General features: G+C 36.8%; 1 protein-coding gene and 1 pseudogene across 1 annotated transcript in view; both read right to left on the bottom strand.

Annotated features, from left to right (window-relative positions):
- Positions 1 to 21173, bottom strand: part of ZC3H12B (zinc finger CCCH-type containing 12B) — a 378671-nt gene that overhangs the window by 130381 nt on the left and 227117 nt on the right. The gene's annotated exons all lie outside the window — the stretch shown is intronic.
- LOC142865900 (uncharacterized protein KIAA1143 homolog pseudogene) lies at positions 4226 to 7693 on the bottom strand (annotated as a pseudogene).

The raw sequence follows: 21173 nt of genomic DNA, 5'->3' as shown, positions 1-21173 counted from the left end.
ATAAAAGCATTTATAGGAGGAGGGTCCGCTCTCTTTTGATCTTCTGCCACGTGAGGACACAGAATCCATCTCCTCTTGCCCTTCCATGTAAGGATGCAGGGAGAAGACCCTCACCAGATTCTGACACCTTGATCTTGGACTTTCCATTTTCTCAAACTGTGAGAAATAAATTTCTATTCTTTATAAATCACCCAGTCTTAGGTATTCTGTCATAGCAGAACAAAATAGACTAAGACACTATTGATTCTGGTTTTTCCATTTTATCTCCTGTGTTGTTTTATTAACTCTATCCCCCCCCTTTTGTTGCAGTCATTATTACATGGTTTACAGTGTCTGTCTTTCGCTGATCAAATCTACTTTCAAATGGTATTCTACCACTTCAACTATAATGCAATAAACTTAAAACTATATACTTCCATTTTCCCCTCCTAACCTACTGTGCTGTCATTATCATAGATTTACTTCTACAGATATGATACAAAACCCACAATTTATTATTTTTTCTTACCACACAGTTATCTTTCCAATACACTTAATCAATCCATATCATTATATTTAAAGTGGGTTTCTTGCATAAAGTGTAGAGTTGAGACATTTAATTGTACAAATTAAATACAAATTAATCATATCTGAATTTAGGTTTACTATTTGTTATATTTTCTCCCTATATTATTTGTTCCTCTACTCCCTGTTTCCTGACTTCTTCTGTATTTTGAAATAATTTTTAGTATTCCATTTTAATTCATAAATTGAATATTTGGTGATATCTATCTATTATTTTAATGGTTCCTCTAGGGGTTAAAATTCATATACCTTACTCTTCAAAGTTAACAGATAATTAACATTTTACCACTTCAAATAAAATATATAAGCCTTAAAACCATATAGGTCTCTTTATTCTCCACTTTTATAGTAAAGTTGACATATTTATTACTTCTACATAAATGGAAATTCTTCCAGACCAGTTATAAATTTTGCTTTCAATAGATATACATATTTTAAAGAATTTAAGAGAAAAATAGTTTATAATATTTATACAGAAATTTACCATTTGTGTTTCTCTTCCTTCATTCCTGGATTTTCATTTTACTTCTGGCATCATTTCCCTTCAACTTAAGGAAGTTATTTATTTATTTATTTAGCATTTCTTTTACAGAAGGAGTGGTGACAACAAATTCTTTTAGTGTTTCTTTGTCTTTATTTCACTTTCATTCCTAAAGAATATTTCTGTGGTTATGGAATTGTGAGTAGATAGTTCATTTCTTTCAGCACTTTAAATATAATATTCTCCTGTCTTCAGACTTTCTGGTGAGAAATTAGCAGTAATTTAACTCATTGTCCCTGTATTTAATATGTCATTTGTCTCTGTCTGCCTTCAACATATTGAAGGTTTTCCAGCAGTTTGATTATGATGTGTCTGGGTGTGGTTTTATTTGTATTTCTCCTGAGGTTCTTGAAGCTGTAAATCTATGTATTTAACAAATTTTGAGTAAATTTCAGCCATTATTTCTTCAAATATTATTTTTCTCTGCACTTTCTCCTCTTTAGCAGGAACTCAATTGATATAAATGTTAGATATTTTGATATTGTCCCACAAGTCCAAGAGCATCTGATTATTTTTTTCAAGGTTTTTTCTGTGTTCTTCTGATTGTATACTTTCTATGGCTCTATTTCAAAAATCGCTGACAGTTTCTTCTAATGTCTCCATTCTATGGATTCTAGCCAGTGTTTTTCCTAAAAACTTCAGATTTTTTTTAGCTCTAATATTCTCCTTTAAAAAATAGTTTTTTAGTATTTTTCATTCATTTCAAGAGTATTCACCTTCACCTCATGAAGCATTGTTATAATAGAATAGATGCTTTAAAGTTTTTGCATAATAATTCCATCATCTGGGTCATTTCAAAGTTTGCATCTTTCAATTGTCTTTTCACTTAAGAAATGGTCAGATTTTCCTTGTTCTTCGTATGCAAAGTAATTTTGGATTGTTTTCCTGACATTTTGAATATTATATTAATATTATTAGGTCTTGTTTCAAAACTCTGAGAAATCTTGATTTTTTGTTTGTTTTAACAGGCAAGTAACCTTGTTACATTCAGATAACAAATTCTGTCTCACTTTCTGTATGTACTTGTTAACAATGTCATTTATGTTTTGAAAGATTTTTTTTTTTCTTTTTGAGACAGAGTCTCACTCTGTTGCTTGGTCTAGAGTGCCATGGCGTCAGCCTAGCTCACAGCAACCTCAAACTCCTGAACTCAAGGAATCCTACTGCTTCAGGCTGCTGAGTAGCTGGGACTACAGGCATGTGTCACCATGCCTGGCTAATATATATATATATACATATATTTAGTTGTCTAGCCAATTTCTTTCTATTTTTTTTTCTTTTTTTTTTTTTAAGAATGCTTTTTCCAGGAGCATCTTTCTATTTTTTTAAATAGAGACAGGGTCTTGCTCTTGCTCAGGCAGGTCTTGAACTCCTAAGCTCAAATGATCTGTCCACTTTGGCCTCCCAGAGTGTTAGGATTACAGGTGTGGGCCACCATGCCTGGCCTGTTTTGAAAGATTTTGATAAGCTGTTTGGGTCTGCCTTTTGTATGTGCCACTCAAGATTTTGTCTGGGAATAAGGCATTAGTTGCTATTATAGTTCAGTTCTTAAAGCCTTTGTTATGCTTCTTTGGTTATATTGTGTGCATCCACAATTTGGGAGATAAGCCTTGGGTTTTATTGATTTATACACAGAATTAAGAGATCACTTCTTTAGCTCTCTCCACTCAAGGGTGTCCTCCAAATTATCTAGGTTGCAGGAGCCATTTTCCTGATTTATCTGGGTAAAAAGTGGTATTCTGTCATCATTTTAGCCTCCACATTTATGTGACTAGGCCATCATCAGGGTGATGTAGTGAGAGAAAAGACAGAAATTAATAATAATATGGTATGAATATGTGTGTCTCCGCCACCAAACCCATATGTTAAAAACTTAATGACCAATGTGATGGTAGGAGGACTGGGGCCTTTGGGAGATCATTAAGTCATAAGGGTGGAGCCCTCATGAATGGGCTTAGTGTCCTTAAAAATGAGGCTGTAAATACCTGCTTTGCCCTCCTGACATGTGAGGATACAGAGACAAGTCACTATTTTTAATCAGTAAAAGAGCTTTCACCAGATAACAAATCTACTGGCACCTTCAGCTTGGATGTCTCAGCTTCCAGAACTGTGAGAAATAAATTTCTGTTGTTTATAAGGTACTTAGTTTGTGACATTTTGTAATATCAGCCTGAGAAGACTAAGACAAATATTAATAGTGATTTCCTGATCTTTATACAATGGGAGCCCATTTTTCTGGTTCTTCCATCCAAAGAACGGGTTTTCCCTCATATGTTTTGGTGACTGCGCTGCCACCACAGTGGTACAGATTCATTACTGTGGCTGGCCTTGGAAAAGGGCTGAGAATGAAAAAGAGAAAAAAAATACAATCTCAGTGATTCCTCTCACACTACCTTCCCCACAGAAGCCTCTATTCTCAACTCTCTGACCAGAAAGATGGAATCCTCTCAGAGGTTTTGCTGTATGTTTCTGTTATGTAGTTCATGGTTTCAGCTTGTCTTGAGATTAAATTTGAGGGATAGAAGAGGGGGAAAACTAAGGAACTCATTTCCAATGTATTGTTTATTCTTTGAGTTTTTCTTTACTCCCCAATATGCTGGCTCTTAGTTACTTTCCATAGTCCTCAGATAGTTTATTTCGTATTTTGGCCAAAAATTTTAGTTGCATTTGTTAGGAGGGATAGACTGCAGTGGGCTTATTCCATATATCTCTAGCAGCAGAAGTCTTAACTATCTTTTAAGGAAATGGAAAAAATGAAATATAAAAGTTTTTAATATTTATCCACATAGTTACAATATCTGGCACTCTCCATGATTTCTTATAGATCCAAGTTCCCATCTGATATTTTTATTTTGGATGAAGAATTTCTTTTTCTTTTTTTCTCACATATCTTATATAGGTCTTCTTTTCTTTCAATATTATTCTTTTTTTAAATTTTATTTCAGCATATTATGGAGGTACAAATATTAAAGTTTCAAATAATGCCTTTGCCACCCCTCCCCCAACAAGTCTGAGCTTCCAGCTTGACCATCCCCCAGACAGTGAACTTCTCACTCATTATGTATGTATATACCCACCCCCTCCCCCTCCCACCTGCCCAATACCCAATTACTGTAGTTCTTCTGTGTCCGCTTAGGTACTGCTCAGTTAATACTAGTTTGCTGGTGAGTGGTGCTTGTTTTTCCATTCTTGGGATACTTCACTTATTAGTATGGGTTCCAGCTGTAACCAAGAAAATACAAAATGTGCTTTATCACCGTTGTTTCTTAGAGCTGAATAGTACTCCATGGTATACATATACCACATTTTATTAATCCACTAATGAATTGATGGGCACTTGAGTTGTTTCCACAGCTTTGCAATTATGAATTGTGCTGCTATAAATATTCGAGTAGAGGTGTCTTTTTTGTAAAGTGTTATTGGATCTTTTGAGTGGATGCCCATTAGTGGGATTGCTGGATGAAATGGTAGATCCACTTGTATCGCTTTAAGGTATTTCCATATTGCTTTCCACAGAGGTTGAACTAGTTTGCAGTACCATCAGCAGTGTAGGAGTCTTCCTATTTCTCCCCATCCACGCCAACATCTATTGTTTTGGGACTTTTTGATACAGGCCATTCTTACTGGAAATAAATGGTATCTCATTGTAGTTTTTTTTTTTTCTCATTCATATAACTATATTTATTGTGCACTTCATATGCCAGGTACTTTTCTGGGTACTGAGGATACAGTGGTAAATAAAACAAATTCACTGCCTTCAAGATTCCCACCTCCAGATACTAAGACATATTAAAATTTAGAGTAATTAAAACAGTGTATTTTGGTACAAGAATAGATATAGTAATGATATAAATTAGGGGAAAAAACCCCTGGCTTATGTAACAAGTAAGTATACATTAAAAGCAGTATTGCAGCATGGCTTCAGGACTGGTTTGGGTAATTCAGAAAGAGCCTATTTTAAGGCTCCCTAGCCCACCCACATACATCACTTTTGAGTATTATTTATACTGGGTACTTAAAATGGGGGAAACATAGATGTGGCACCAAATTTATGACGAGATGATCTGAAATTCCTAATTTCAGGTGGATATGGCTGGTGAGGGATGGGATCTTAATAAGCCCCCAGTTTTGGTTGACTTTTACTAATGAGAAAAATGGTTAGGATTAAGCAGGGTCTGGAGGAATCACCTGGACAGGCTCAGACTTTACAGCGCTTCCCTTCTTTCCCTACTCCAACACTTGGCAAAATCTCACATTCAGATGGCCTTTCAAATGAGTGAGAAACAGATATGGTTCTAGGACAACTGATTATTCAAGAAAAAAGTATACCAAAATAAATTCCAGATGGAATAAAGTTTAAAATGTAAGAAATAAAAACAAAGAACAAGAGAATATAGGTGATTTTTTTTTATCTGATACAGAGGTTGGGAAACAGAACAAAACTAACTGATTACATAACTTACAAGTTAGAAAAATATGGTTATACTAATGGAAAATGAACAAGTTAATTCGAAAAAGAAATACAAATGGTCGCTTAACATTTGAAAAACAGATTAGCTTCCCTGGTAGAGCAAAGAAAATGCCAATTAAATTTAACTATTAAACACCATTTTCAATACATCAAATTGACAAAAATTAAAAGCCTGGTGCCACCCTGAGGCTGATGCACTGTTATCATGAGTGAGGTGAAGTAGATGCCTAGAGATGGTAAATGAATAAAATGCTAAAAACCTCTCTAGAAAACAATTTGAAAGTAAACATCAATAGCTTTAAAAATATCCAAATACTTTGATCCAGTAATTCTGCTTCCAGCAATTCATTCTAAGGAAACCATCAGAAATACACTCAGAGATGTCTATACAAGCATGTTTGACCAGTTATTTTATCACTTAGGACTGCATTTGGCAGACAGAAACCTGACAAGAGGCTTAAATAAGCATAGTGTTTATTCTTCTCATGTCTCAAGAAGTGCAGAGATCAGCAATCCAAGGCTGGTACAGCAGGTCAAGGCATGCCATCAAGGATCCAAGCTGCCTGAGTCTTTCCACTTAAACTGCCCAAAGTAAGTGGCTGCCTTCCTTATGCCTAAAAATGGCTCTGGTCCTCAGGTTTCATGTCTACACTCCAAGCAGAAGGAAGACTTCATGCTTGCCAAGTCTGTCCTCTTGCATCAAAAAACTCAGCAGCTTTTTTAAGCAGAATTCCAATTGCTAACTCTTAACTGGCCAGAGCTGAGTCTCATGGCCACCCTTAGCAGGGTCTGGGGAGGTATTTTTAACTAGACACATTATCATCTCCCCCACCCAAAGTGGGGTTCTCCTAATAAGGAAGATACAACAGGGATCTATTTAATTATAAAATTCTCTGCAGCTAAGAATGTCAGATTTTTGAAATTTACTGACCTGAAAAATGCTCACAATGTAATGTCAAGTGAGAAGCAGGACAGATAACATATACAATTGTATTTATACAATTTTGTTTATACAAACAAAATGTATTTTGCTTTAAAATATATAATTTACATACACACACATAAAAAATAACAAAATGGTAATAGTAGTTAACTTTTACCAAGTTGGCATTTCAAGTCAGAGAGGTATTGATGGACAGATGTAGTTTATTTTATTAAACTTTTTCCTGTATTTTCTAAATCTTCTATAATGAACTCCTTATAATAGGAAAAAAATGTTATTTTAAAAAATACCCCATATATTTTCCAGGGAGACTATGTCCAGAATGTTTACACTTACTCATTTTCATCTTCATTGCCAAAAGAAAGGAGGCTACTGTTTTTGATTTGTTTTTGTGAGTTCTTTTTAACTGAGTCCCGATTTATTTCATCTTCACTTGTCTTTTTCTTTTTTGAGCTTGCTGTTAAACCTGAATATTTTTCATCTGAGGGATGCTTGACTGGTTTTCGATACATGATTCTTCCATCAGCTGGAGCTGGTTCTTCTTCTGAGTAAAAACAAATTTTTAAGAACTTTCTTCTGTCCTCATTCTTTTGCCTGCTTTGGCAGCCTTTATTTCTGCTTTAATTTTCATGACTTCTTCTGCTGACAGATCTGCTTTTCTAACCACCACCACTTGGGGCTGTTCATCTTCTTTGTCACTATAATCACCATCTTCATCTGGGAGCTGAGGCTGGATTCTCTTAGTCTCTACGGTGGGCCCTTCCCTGTAGCTGACCCGCTCCTTGAAGCGGGCCAGAAACGCCGGCTTGGCCGGCCGCACCTATGACACCTGGTTCCGCTTGCTCGTGGCAGCTCTGAGGAAAGACAAGCTCCCCGGCTGACACTCCTCATTGTAGTTTTGATTTGCATTTCCCTGATGATTAGAGATGTTGAGCATTGCTTCATATGTTTGTTAGCCATTATTCTGTCTTCATTAGAAAAGTTTCCATTCATGTCCTTTTCCCACTTCTTGATAGGGTTGTTTGATTTTTTTCTTGCTGATTTTCGTGAGTTCTAAGTAGATTCTAGTTATCAGCCCCTTATCAGATGTGTAGGATGTGAAAATTTTCTCCCATTCTGTAGGTTGTCTGTTTACTTTCATGACTATTTCTTTGGCTGTGCAGAAGCTTTTCAGTTTGATCATGTCTCATTGATTTATTTTTGTTGCTGCTGTGATTGCCTTTGGGGACTTCTTCATAAACTCTTTGCCTAGGCCGATGTCTAGGAGAGTGTTTCCAACATTTTCCTCTAGAATTCGAATAGTTTCATACCTTAGGTTTAAGTCTGTTATTCAGCGTGAATTGATTTTTGTGAGAGGTGAAAGGTGTGGATTGTACTTTAGCTTTCTACAAGTGGCTATCTAGTTTTCCCAGCACCATTTATTGAAAAGGGATTCTTTCCCCCAGTGTATGTTTTTGTCTGCTATGTCAAAGATTAGATGGTTATATGAAGATGGTTTTATATCAGGGTTCTCAGATCTGTTCCACTGGTCAATATTCCTATGTTTGTGCCAATACCAGATTGATTTAATTACTACAGCTTTGTAGTATAGTTTGATATCTGGCATAGTAATACCTCCCATTTTGTTTTTATTGCCTAGAATTCCTTTTGATATACGGGGTCTTCTCTGGTTCCAAAGGAAGCATAAAATTATTTTTTTCTCTATCTGTGAAGAATGCTGATGGGATTTTAATAGGTATTGCATTGAATCTGTAGATCAATTTGGGTAGTATAGACATTTTAATGATATTGAGTCTGCCAATACACGAGCATGGTAGGGATATCCATTTGTTTACATCCTCTGCTATTTCCTTCCTCAGTGTTTCATAGTTCTCCCTGTAGAGGTCTTTTACCTCCTTGGTTAAGTATACTTCTAGGCACTTTATTTTCTTTGTTGCTATTGTGAAGGGCATTGAGTCTTTGATTTGGTTCTCAATTTGATTGTTGTTGGCGTATATGAATGCCTCTGATTTGTGTGTATTGATTTCGTATCCTGAGACTTTACTAAATTCATTTATCAATTCCAGGAGTTTCTTGGTTGAATCTTTGGGGTTTTCTCAATATAATATCATATCATCAGCAAACAGTGAAAGTTTGATCTCTTCTGCCCCAATTTGGATACCTTTAATTCCACTTTCCTGTCTGATTGCTGTAGCCAGGAGTTCCAGCACTATGTTGAATAGAAGTGGAGATAGTGGGCAGCCTTTTCTGGTTCCAGTTCTAAGTGGGAATGCTTTCAATTTTTCCCCATTCAGTATGATGTTAGCTATGGGTCTGTCGTATATGGCTTCTATCATTTTTAGGTATGTCCCTTCTATGTCTATTTTATTAAGTGTTCTTATCATGAAAGGGTGCTGAATTTTCTCAAAAGCTTTTTATGCATCTATTGAAAGAATCATGTGGTCTTTGTTTTTGCTTCTGTTTATGTGGTGAATTGCATTTATTGATTTACATATGTTGAACCATCCCTGCATCCCTGGCATGAAGCCCACTTGGTCGTGATGGATTATTATTATTTTTTTTATATAAGGGTCTGGATTCTGTTAGCTAAGATTTTGTTGAAAATTTTTGCATCTCTATTCATAAGGGATATTGGTCTGTAGTTTTCTTTTTTTGTTGCATTCTTTCCTTGTTTTGGTATCAGAGTAATATTCACTTCTTAAAAGGTGTTGGGGAGGTTTCCGTTCTTCTCAACGTTGTGGAATAATTTCTGCAAGATAGGCATCAGTTCTTCTTTGTAAGTGTGGTAAAATTCGGGTGTGAAACCATCTGGGCAGGGACTTTTCTTTTTAGGGAGATTTTAAATTGCTGTTTCTATTTTGGCTATTGATATTGGTCTGTTGAGGAATTCTATTTCTTCCTGGTTGAGCCTAGGGAGGCTGTGTGTTTCTAGAAATTTGTCCATTTCCTCCACATTTTCCAGTTTGTGTGCATAAAGGTTTCTGTAGTATTCGTAAATTATATCTTGTATCTCCTTCGGATCAGTTGTGATATCTCCCTTTTTGTTCCCGATGGAGCTTATTAGAGATTTCTCTTTTCTGCTTTTCATTAGTGTAGCCAATGCTGTGTCAGTTTTGTTTATTTTTTCAAAGAACCAACTTTTTGTTTCATTAATCTCCTGTATAACTTTCCTGTTGTCAATTTTATTTAGTTCTGACTTGATCTTGTTAATTTCATTTCTTTTGCTGGGTTTCCAGTTGGTCTGTTCTTCTTTTTCCAGCTCGTTGAGTCAATTCATTGAATTGTCTATTTGTGATCTTTTAGACTTTTGGTTTTAGGCATTTATGGAAATAAAATTTCCTCTCAGTACTGCTTTAGTTTTGTCCCAGAGGAGTTGATAACTTGTCTCTCCATTGTCATTTTGTTCAAAGAATTTTTTAATTTCCATCTTAATTTCTTCATTTTTGAAGTTATCATTTAGTAGAAGGTTGTTTAATTTCCACATTTTTGTGTAGAGATGTAAGTTTCTGTTAGGGTTTCTTTCTACTTTTATTCTATCATGATGTGAGAAGAGACATGGTATGATTTCTATTTTTTTTAAATTCCTTGAGGCTTAGTTTGTGTCCTAGGATATGGTCAATCTTAGAGAATGTCCCATGAGCTGATGATAAGAACATATATTCAGTGGATTTTGGGTAGAATGTCCTGTAAATGTCAGTCAGACCCAATTGTTCTAGAGTTTTGTTTAAGTCCATTATTTCTTTATTAATTTTTTGTTTGGAGGATCTGTTCTGTGCAGTCTGGTAATTATGGAGTTGCTGTTAATCAATTTGCTTAGATACAGTAAGGTTTGCTTTATGAATCTGGGTGCACCTAAGTTGGATGCATATATTTTTAAAATTGTTATCTCTTCTTGTTGAACTGTGCCCTTCACCATTATATAATGACCATCTTTGTCTTTCACTAATTTTATTGGTTTAAAAACTAAATTATCTGAGATTAGAACTGCCATGACAGCCTTCTTTTGGCTTCCGCTTGCTTGAAATACTGATCTTCACCCCTTTACTTTTAGTCTAACTGCATCCTTGCAGGTCAGATGTGTTTCATGAAGGCAGCAGATACTTGGCTTGTGTTTTTTTTTATCCATTCGGCCAGTCTATGTCTCTTGAGTGGAGAGTTTAAGCCATTCACATGTATTGAGAGAACTGATAGGTGAGGCAGATTACTGTTCATTATGTTGGTTTGGACGTTGTTGCTTTGATTTCTCTCTTGAGCCATTGTGATATCTGGCCTTTAATCTTTAGGTTTTGGGTGTTTTTATGTTTGTTAGTATTTATTATGCTGTTCCTTGCATAACACTGTTTTCAGTACTTCTTGTAGGACTGATGTTGGCTTGGTGAATTCCCTGATACTTGGCTTATCTGGGAAACCCTTAATTTCTCCTTCATATATAAAGCTTAGCTTTGCAGGGTACAAGATTCTAGGCTGGGCATTATTTTGTTTCAAAAGAGTGAGAATGGGGCCCCAGTCTCTCCTTGCTTGTATTGTTTCAGCTGAGAAATCTGGCATTATCCTGATCGGTCTTCCTTTGTATGTAACTTGCTTCTTTCTTCTTACAGCTTGTAGGAGGGTCTCTTTTGTTGATATTTTGTCAGTCTGATGACTACGTGCCATGTTGTTTTCCTGTTTGCATTGTATCTCCCAGGATTCCTTTTGGCCTCTTGTATTTCTAATTCTAAGTTACTGGTTAGACCTGGGAAATTTTCCTCAATTATTTCTCTGAATAGCTTATCCAACCCTTGGTTTTTTCTTCCTCCTTCTCCAGAATCTATTGGAGCCACAGGTTATATTTTTTCGTATAATCTCACAATTCTTGTAAGCTTTGCTCATGTCTCTTATTTTTCTGCTCTAACTCTGTGATTAACTTGTTTGATTTGAAGGTGTTGTCTTCCATCTCTGAGATTCTTTCTTTTGTTTGGTCCACCCTATTTTTGAGGCTTTCCACTGTGTTTTGTATTTCCCTGAATAGATTCTTCATTTCCAGGAGATTGGATTGATTTTTCTTCAAGATCTCTATCTCCTTAGTCAATTTTTATTCCAAGTCCTGAATTTTATTTGTAGTTTCCTTGTGTTGGTTATCCATTTTTTCTTGCATTTCATTGAGCTTTCTTACAATCCAATTTTGGAATTCTTCTTCTTTAACTTTAGTGTTTTGGGTTTGTTCAGTCTCCATTTCTTGAGAACTGGTATATATCCTAGGAGGAGTGTTTTCAGTTTGATTTTTTGAAGTTCCAGAAATCTTACACTGAGCTCTCCCCATCTGGATCAGCTGATGGTGCCCAGGCATCCTCTCTTCTGTAGTTTCTTGATCAGCCACTGGGGGAAGCTCTTCCACTACACTTGGAAGTTACCCCTGATGGGAGGGGTTACTTGTGGCGCCTACCCCTGACCGGAATGGAGATCCAGCCCCAGCTTTTTGATCAACTGGGTGACCTAAACTGTTCTGGGAAGCAAAGTGTTTTATACTGTATGCTTATGCACTGAGTACAGGCCTAACGGATTCTCCCTAGATCTGGGGGAGAGTGGGTTTTGTTGTGTCACCCTGCCTCCAGGGGTGGAGCCTACCACTTTTGACAGGAGAGATGCGGGCTAGGGGGAGGAAGTATCTCCCCAGTCTGCTCTGCACCCCGCACCCCAGTGGCTGTAACTCCCCTTGGCAGTTAATCTTCTCAGTAGTTCATTTATGGAACCAGGCCTGGCGAGCTGATCACAGATTGTGTAGGGGTGGAATTTGCCAGGATAGTCTCTAGGCTGGGCAGGGTATGGGGACCTGCCCACCACACTGTATGGCGGCTGGGCTGTGGACCCCCTCAATGGCGACTGCTTGCCCACTCGCATGGCACCAGCACTTGGGGCGACTGCTTAGGAGGTGGCAGGTGCCGGGTTGGGGGTCTGGGTCATCAGGATGCCCCATAGCCTCCTCTATGCCACCTGCCTGACCGCCTGTTCAGCCATAGCCCTTGGTCTTATTGACCCGCCTTGTGCAGTCTTATTCTCCTGAGGCAGTTACATCTTAGAGTTCCTGACTTAGTGAACAGCTCTGTAGGGCTGGCCCCACTCATTACCAGAGGCAAGACATCTAACTGCCTCCTCTAATAGCTCATTTCGGTTTCCTCCCATCTTGGAGCCGTCCTAGCATGGGGCTCCGGCTAGTTTCCACTAATGACTGTACTCTCCCGCACCCTCTTCTCCTGCCGCGATTTTGCACCAATTTCAGACAGGTCCCTGGCTGGGTGGGTGTGGAGGTTGATGGGGAAGCAAGGAGTTCTCCTGTGGGTCCGATCCCACTTCAACCCCTGGCCCAGTGGGCCGGCGCCCTCCCACATTCCCTATTGTTTGTTTTGTTTTGTGCTCTCCAGAGAATGCGATCTTATCTCCCGATCACCTTGTTTTTTCCTTTTTTGAGAGTCCTGTGCTGAACCTCTGCTGATACTTGATGCTGTTCTTGTAGCGAGGAGATCCACTCATGTGTAAGAGACCAAAATCTATGTCTTCTTCTCTGGGAACTGGAGTCTAGGGGGTTACCTTTACTTCGCCATTTTTTTCTCACTTATATAGGTCTTCTAATGAGGATTTTCAAACGTTTTTGTTTGATTGAAAATGTATTTACTTCACATTTGTTATTGAAGAACATTTTTGCTAGATACAAGAATTTAACAGTTTGCTTTCTTTCAGTGTTTTATTAAAGATTGCATTAAATTGTATTTTAGATTACACTGTTTTTTACAAGAAATCAGGGGAAATTCTGATTTTTGCCCTGTACAGGTAATGTGTTTTCTTTCCTCTGACAACTTTAAATGTTTCTGTTTATGACTAGTTCCTACAATTTGATTATGGTGTGTTTCTGTGTGGCTTTCTTTATGTATTATATATATTCCACTTCAGGTTTGTTGAGTTTCTTGGATCTGTAAATAATGACTTTTTATTTTATTTATTTGTTAATTTGTATAGATTTGGAGGTTACAATTGCAGTTTTGTTACATGATATACTGTGTAATGGTGAAGTCTGGGCTTTTAGTATACCTATCACCCAGATAGTACACATTGTACTCAATAGGTAATTTTTCACCCCTCACTGCCTCCCACTGTCCTACCTTTTGGAGTCTCTAATGTCTATTATTACACTAACTATGACCATGTGTACCCACATATTTTGGCTCCTACTTATACGTGAGAACATGTAGTATTTACTTTTCCATTCCTGAGTTACTTCACTTAGGATAATGGTCTCCAGTTCCATCTCAAGTTTCAGCAAGAGACATCATTTCATTCTTTTTTATGACTAAGTAGTATTCTATGGTGTGTGTGTGCCTGTATATCTCACAATTTTTAATCCAATCATCAGTTGATGGATAGTTGGGTTGGTGTCATATTTTTGCTTTTGTGAATTCTCCTATGAGAAAAATAAGAGTGCAGGTATCTTTTAATAAAATGATTTCTTTTACTTTGGGTAGATTGCCAGAAGTGGGCTTGCTGGATCAAATGGTAGATCTATTTTTCGTTATTTGAGAAATCACAATACTATTTTCCATAGAGGTTGTACCAATTTACATTTCCACCAATAGTGTATAAGCATTCCATTTTCTCCACATCTGCACCAACATTTTTTTAATTTTTTACTTTTCAGTAATGGATGCTCTGACTTGAATAAGATGGTATCTCATTGTTTTTAATTTGCATTTATCTTATGATTAGTAATGTTGAGAATTTTTTCATGTGTTTTTGATCATTTTTATATCTTCATTTGAAAAATGTATGTTCATGTCCTGGCCGGCTTTTCAATGGGGTTATTTGTATTTTTCCTGTTCATTGTTTGAGTTTCTCGTAAATTCTGGATATTAGTCCTTTGTCAGATGCTTAGTTTCCTATTTACATTCTTGATTGTTCGTTTTGTTGTGTAAATGCTTTGTAGTTTAATTAAGCCCCATTTGTTTATTTTTGATTTTTTTTTTATTTTGGCATATTATGGGGGTACAGATTTTAAGGTTTCAATAAATGCCCATTTCCCCCCTCCCCCCAAAAGTCTGAGTCTCCATCAATTTTTGATTTTGTTGTATTTGCTTTTGGGGTCTTAGACAGAAATTATTTGCCCAGGCTAATGTCTGGGAAAGTTTTGCGTAAGTTTTCTTCTAGAATTTTTTTGCTGTGCAGAGTTTTGTAGTTTAATTAAATCCCATTTGTTTATTTTTCATTTTGTTGCTTGCTTTGGGGGTCTTAGACATAAAGTCTTTGCACAGTTAATGTATGAGAGAGTTTTGCCTAGGTTTTCTTCTAGAATTTTTATAATTTCAGTCTTACATTTAAATCCTTAATCCATCCTAAGTTTTGTATATGGTGAGAGATAGGGATCCAGTTTCACTCTTCTGCATATGACTATCCAATTTTCCTGCCATCTTTTATTCAATAGGGTGTCTTTTCCCCATTGTATGCTTTTTCTCTGATACATTGAATATCAGGTGGTTGTAAGTATATGGCATTACTTCTAAGTTCCCTATTCAGTTCAGTTGATATATATGTCTGTTTTTTAATATCAGTACCATATTGTTTTGTTTACTGTAGCCTTAGATAATCTAAGTCAGGTATTGTGATGCCTCCAGCTTTGTTCTTTTTGCTTAGGATTGCTTTGGCTATTCAGGCTCCTTTTTGGTTCCATATGAATTTCAGTATCATTTTTTTGTTCTAATTCTCTGAAAGATGACATTGGTATTTTTTCCCAGATTTATTTAGGTATAATTGACACATAAAATTACATATATTAATATTTAAGGTGTACAACGTGATGATTTGATATATTTTGTGAAATGATTACCAAAATCACCTCATATAGTTACTGCTTTTCTGTGTGTGATGAGAACACTTAAAATCTACTCTCTTAGCAAATTTCAAATATGGAATACAGTATTATTAGCCATAGTCACAATACTGTACATTAGATCCTCAGAACTTGTTCATTTAAAAACTAAAACTTTGCACCCTTTGTCCAAAATCTCCCCATTTCCTCCAACCCCTATCTCCTGGCAACCACTGCCATTCTATTTTCTGATTCTGTGAGTTTGCCTCTTTTAGATTCCACATAAAAGTGAAACCGTACAGCATTTGTTTTTCTGTGTCTTTCTTATTTCACTTAACCTATTGTTCTCCTGGTTCATTCATGTTATTGCAAATGGCAGGATTTCCTTCTTTGTTATGGCTAACTAATATTTCCACATAAATTTATGGAAATATATGTATATGTGTATGTAAATAATTGATTTAAATCTATTCATCCATCAAGGGACCCTTACATTACTTCCATATCTTGGCTATTGTGAATACCACAATGGACATGAGAGTGAAGATATGTTTTCAAGTTACTGGCTTCATTTTCTTTGGATATATACACAGAAATGGGATTGCTAGATCATATGGTAGTTAATATTTAATTTTTTGAGGAACCCCCATATTGTTTTCTATAATAGTGGTAACATTATATACTTATATATAAATACCAATATATATTGCTATCAACAGTGTACAAGGGTTCCCTTTTCTCCATATCCTTGCCAACACTTGGTATCTCTTGTCTTTTTGATAATAGCCATTCCAATGTGAGGTGGTATCTCATTGTGGTTTTGATTTGTATTTCCCTGATATTTAGTAATGGACATGCTTAAAGCTCTGACTTGGGTGGGTCAAGGGCAATATACATAACCCAAATATTTGTACCCCGGCCGGGCGTGGTAGCTCACGCCTGTAGTCCTAGCTCTCTGGGAGGCCGAGGCGGGTGGATTGCTCAAGTTCAGGAGTTCGAAACCAGCCTGAGCAACAGCGAGACCCTGTCTCTACTATAAATGGAAAGAAATTAATTGGCCAACTAAAATATATATATAAAAATTAGCTGGGCATGGTGGCGCATGCCTGTAGTCCCAGCTACTCGGGAGGCTGAGGCAGAAGGATCGCTTGAGTCCAGGAGTTTGAGGTTGCTGTGAGCTAGGCTGATGCCACGGCACTCACTCTAGCCTGGGCAACAAATCGAGACTCTGTCGCAAAAAAAAAAAAAATATTTGTACCCCCATAATATTCTGAAATAAAAAAAATAAACAGAGCTAAATTAAAAGGCAGAGCTTATCAGATTGAATAAGAAAGCAAAAACTAACTATATGCTTCTTATGATACATGCACTTTGAATATAAAGACTCAGATACATTAAAAGTAAAAGGATGAAAGAGATATACCATAATAACCAGAATTTTTAAAAAAGGAAGTTTGGGTTGGGCCCAGTGGCACATGCCTCTAATACCAGCTACTTGGGAGACTGAGGTGGGAGGGTCGCTTGAGCCAGGGCTGGGCAACATAATGAGACTTCATCTCTAAAACATAAAAAAAAATTATTATAAAAAATAATACAATATGGCCAAGTAATCTTTATCCTTCGAATGCAAGGTTGCTGTACTATTACAAATCCAAACAATGCAAGTAATGTCAGCAAGATGCAGGAGTATGAGATCCCTTGCACATATACCCCTACAGCAACAACAATTTGGCAACCATCCACAGGCCAAGTGTCTTTATGGAAGCTTAGAGATTTAGGTAAGAGATTGGGAAACATTGGCAGATCCCAATATTGAGGCGGGCTGCTTTGAGAAGGCAGGACTGTACCCAGGTAGCAAGATCTCTGACTATGGGCCTGGTTATAGATCCAGAAATGCCTATGTTTCCTTGTAGACTTAGCTACAGTGCCATTTGTCCTTGGTCACACCTGGATTCACACCTGCCCATGCCTCAGTTAACAGGCCCACTAACCTTGGTACAGACTGTGGAGCCTTCAGCAGCCCATGATACAGTTTCAGCTTATGCTAGGCCTGGGAGCAATGCTGCCTGCCCAGGGACCTGCTGGGAGACACACCCATCTATAACCCAAAGAAAAACCTGCTGGTATCACTCTGACTATAGATTATTAAGTGGCCCTCTGACCTAGCATCTCTAATTATCAGTAAAAGACATTGGAATTTTGATAGGAACTGTTTGAACCTGTAGATTGAACCTGTAGATGCAGTATGGACATTTTCACAATATTGATTCTTCCAATCCATGAGCACAGGATTTTTTTTATGTCATCTACAATTTCTTTCATCAGTGTTTTGTAGTTCTTCTTATAGAGATCTTTTGCCACCTTGGATAAATATATTCCTGAGGTTGGTTTTTTATTTTTGTGGCTACTATAAATTGGATTAAGTTCTTGCTTTGGTTCTCAGGTTGGCTATTATTAGTGTACAGAAATTCTACAGGTTTGTGTGCATTGGTTTTGTAACATGATATTTTACTGAATTCATTTATCAAATCTAGTAGTCTTTTGTAGGAATGTTTAAGGTTTTCTAGGTATAAGATAATAACATCAGCAAACAGATAATTTGACTTGTCTTTTCCAGTTTGGACATCCTTTATTTTGCCTGATTACACTAAGTATGACTTCCAGTACCATGCTGAATAGGAGTGGTGAAAGTCGGCATCCTTGTCTTTAGTACTTAGAGAGCTTAGGGGTAATGCTTAAAACTCTTCCCCATTTGTTGGCTGTGGGTTTGTCATATACAGATTTTTATCATTTTGAGGTATGTTCCTTCTATATCTAATTTGTTGAGGGTTTTTATCATGAAACAATGCTGAATTTTATCAAATCTTTTTCTGTATCTATTAAGATGATCACATGGTTTCTGTTTCTGTGGTGAATCACATTTACTGACTTACATTTGTTGAACCATCCTTATATCCATGGAGTTAAACCCACTTGATCTTAGTGTATTACCTTTTTGATATGCTTTTGGATTTGGTTTGCTAGGCCTTTTTTGAGGATTTTTGCATCTATGTTTGAAAGGTATATTTGTCTGCAGTTTTCTTTTTTTGTTGTTGCATCCTTTCATGGTTTTGGTGTCAGGGCGGCATAAAATGAGTAAGGGAGTATTCTCTCCTTCTTGATATTTCAGTTAGATTGGTACTAGTTCTTTATAGGTCTGGTAGAATTTGGCAGTGAATCCATCTGGTCCCAGGCTTTTTTTATTTTTGTTTTTGGAAGATTTTTTTTATTATTGATTCAATCTCATTATTCATTATTGTTCTGTTAAGGAGTTCTGTTTCTTCCTAGTTCAAGCGTGGGAGGTTGTTTTCTCCAGGAATTTATCCATTTCCTCTAGGTTTTCTATGTTGTGGGCATAGAGATGTTCATAATCGTCTCAGATGATCTTTTGTATTTCTGTGGTATCAGTTATAATGTTTTCGTTTTCCTTTCTGATCGAGCTTATTTGAATCATTTCGTTTTCTTTTCTTAGTTAATGTAGCTAATGGTCTATCACTTTTGTTTATCTTTATGAAGAACCAACTATTTGTTTTGTTGATCATTTGTATTGTTTTATTGGTCTCAATTTCATTTAGTTCTGCTATTATTTTTTATTTCTTTCCTTCTGCTGGCTGTGGGTTTCGTTTCTTATTGTTTTTCTAGTTCCTTAAAGTGTGATGTTAGGTTGTAAATTTGTGATCTTTTTTTTTTTTAATTTTGGCATATTATGGGGGTACAGATTTTAAGGTCTCAATAAATGCCCATGTCGCCCCCTCCCCCCACAAGTCTGAGTCTCCAGCAGAACCATACCCCAGATGGTGCACATCTCACTCATTATATATGTATATACCCTCCCCCCTCCCCCCTGCCCAATACCCTATTACTGCAGTACCTATGTGACCACTTAGGTGCTGTTCAGTTAATACCAATTTGCTGGTGAGTATATGTGGTGCTTGTTTTTCCATTCTTGGGAAACTTCACTTAATAGTATGGGTTCCAGCTCTAACCAGGAAAATATAAGATGTGCTATATCACCATTGTTTTTTAGAGCTGAAAGGTACTTCATGGTACACATATACCACATTTTATTAATCCATTCTTGGATTGATGGGCACTTGGGCTGTTTCCACAGCCTTGCAATTATGAATTGTGCTGCTATAAACATTCGAATGCAGGTGTCTTTTTTTGTAGAGTGTCATTGGATCTTTTGGGTAGATGCCCAGCAATGAGATTGCTGGATCAAATGGTAGATTCAGTTGTATCCCTTTAAGGTATCTCCATATTGCTTTCCACAGAGGTTGAAGTAGTTTGCAGTCCCACCAGCAGTGTAGAAGTATAGAATTTTTTTATTTCCATCTTGATTTCTTCATTTATGAAGTAATCATTTAGTACGAGGTTGTTTAATTTCCAAGTTTTTGTGTAGAAATGTGAGTTTCTGTTAGGGTTGATTTTTACTTTTATTCCACTGTGATCTGAGAAGGTACATGGTATGATTTCTATTTTTTTAAATTTCTTGAGATTTACTTAGTGTCCTAGGATATGGTCAATCTTAGAGAATGTCCCATGAGCTGATGAGAAGAACGTATATTCAGTGGATTGTGGGTAGAATGTCCTGTAGATGTCAGTCAGACCCAGTTGTTCCAAGGTTTTGTTCAAGTCCATTATTTCTTTATTAATTTTCTGTTTGGAGGATCTGTCTTCTGCCGTCAGTAGGGTGTTGAAATCTCAGGTGATTATGGAGTTGCTATTAATCCATTGCTTAGATCCAGTAAGGTTGGCTTTATGAAAACTGGGTGCACCTAAGTTGGGTGCATATATATTTAAAATTGTTATCTCTTCTTGTTGAAGTGTGCCCTTCACCATTATATAACGACCCTCTTTGTCTTTCACTACTTTTGTTGGTTTAAAAACTAAATTGTTAGAAATTAGAACTGCCATGCCAACCTTTTTTGGCTTCCACTTGCCTGGAATATTGATCTCCACCCTTTTACTTTTAGTCTATATGCATCCTTGCAGGTTAGATGTGTTTCCTGAAGACAACATAGACTTGGCCTGTATTTTCTTAACCATTCAGCCAACCAATGTCTCTTGAGTGGAGAGTTTAAGCCATTCACATTTATTGAGAGAACTGATAGGTAAGGTAGATTACTGTTCATTCTGTTGGGTTGGATGTTGTTGCTTTGATTTCTCTCTTGAGCCATTGTATTATGTGTCCTTTAATCTTTGGGTTTTGGTTGTTTTTATATTCGTGAGTTTTTATTATGGTGTTCTGTGCATAACACTGTTTTGAGTACTTCTTATAGGGCTGGTTTTGTCTTGGTGAATTCTCTGAGACTTTGCTTGTCTGAGAATGTCTTTATTTCCCCTTCATATATGAAGCTTAGTTTTGTAGGGAATAAGATTCTAGGGTGGGCATTGTTTTGTTTCAGAAGAGTGACAATGGGGCCCCAGTCTCTCCTTGCTTATAAAGTCTCATTAGAGAAGTCTGGTGTTATTCGAATTGGCTTTCCCTTGTATGTCACTTGCTTCTTGCATCTTACAGCTCTTAGAAGGGCCTCTTTAGTTGATATTTTGGTCAGTCTGATGACTGCATGTCGTGACGTCTTCCTGTTTGCATTGAATCTCCCAGGCGTCCTCTGAACTTCTTGAACTTGTATATCGAGATTTTGAGCAAGGCCTGGAAAATTTTCCTCTATTATATCTTCAAATAGCTTGTCCAACCCTTGGGTGTTGTCCTTTTCCCCTTCTGGTAACCCTATGACCCTCACATTAGGTTTCTTCACATAATCCCACATTTCTTGTAGGC

This window comes from Microcebus murinus, chromosome X (genome assembly GCF_040939455.1).
Source record: "Microcebus murinus isolate Inina chromosome X, M.murinus_Inina_mat1.0, whole genome shotgun sequence".
NCBI lineage: Eukaryota > Metazoa > Chordata > Mammalia > Primates > Cheirogaleidae > Microcebus > Microcebus murinus.
Note: the sequence above shows the minus strand (reverse complement) of the source record. Positions and strands in the feature narration are given on the sequence as shown.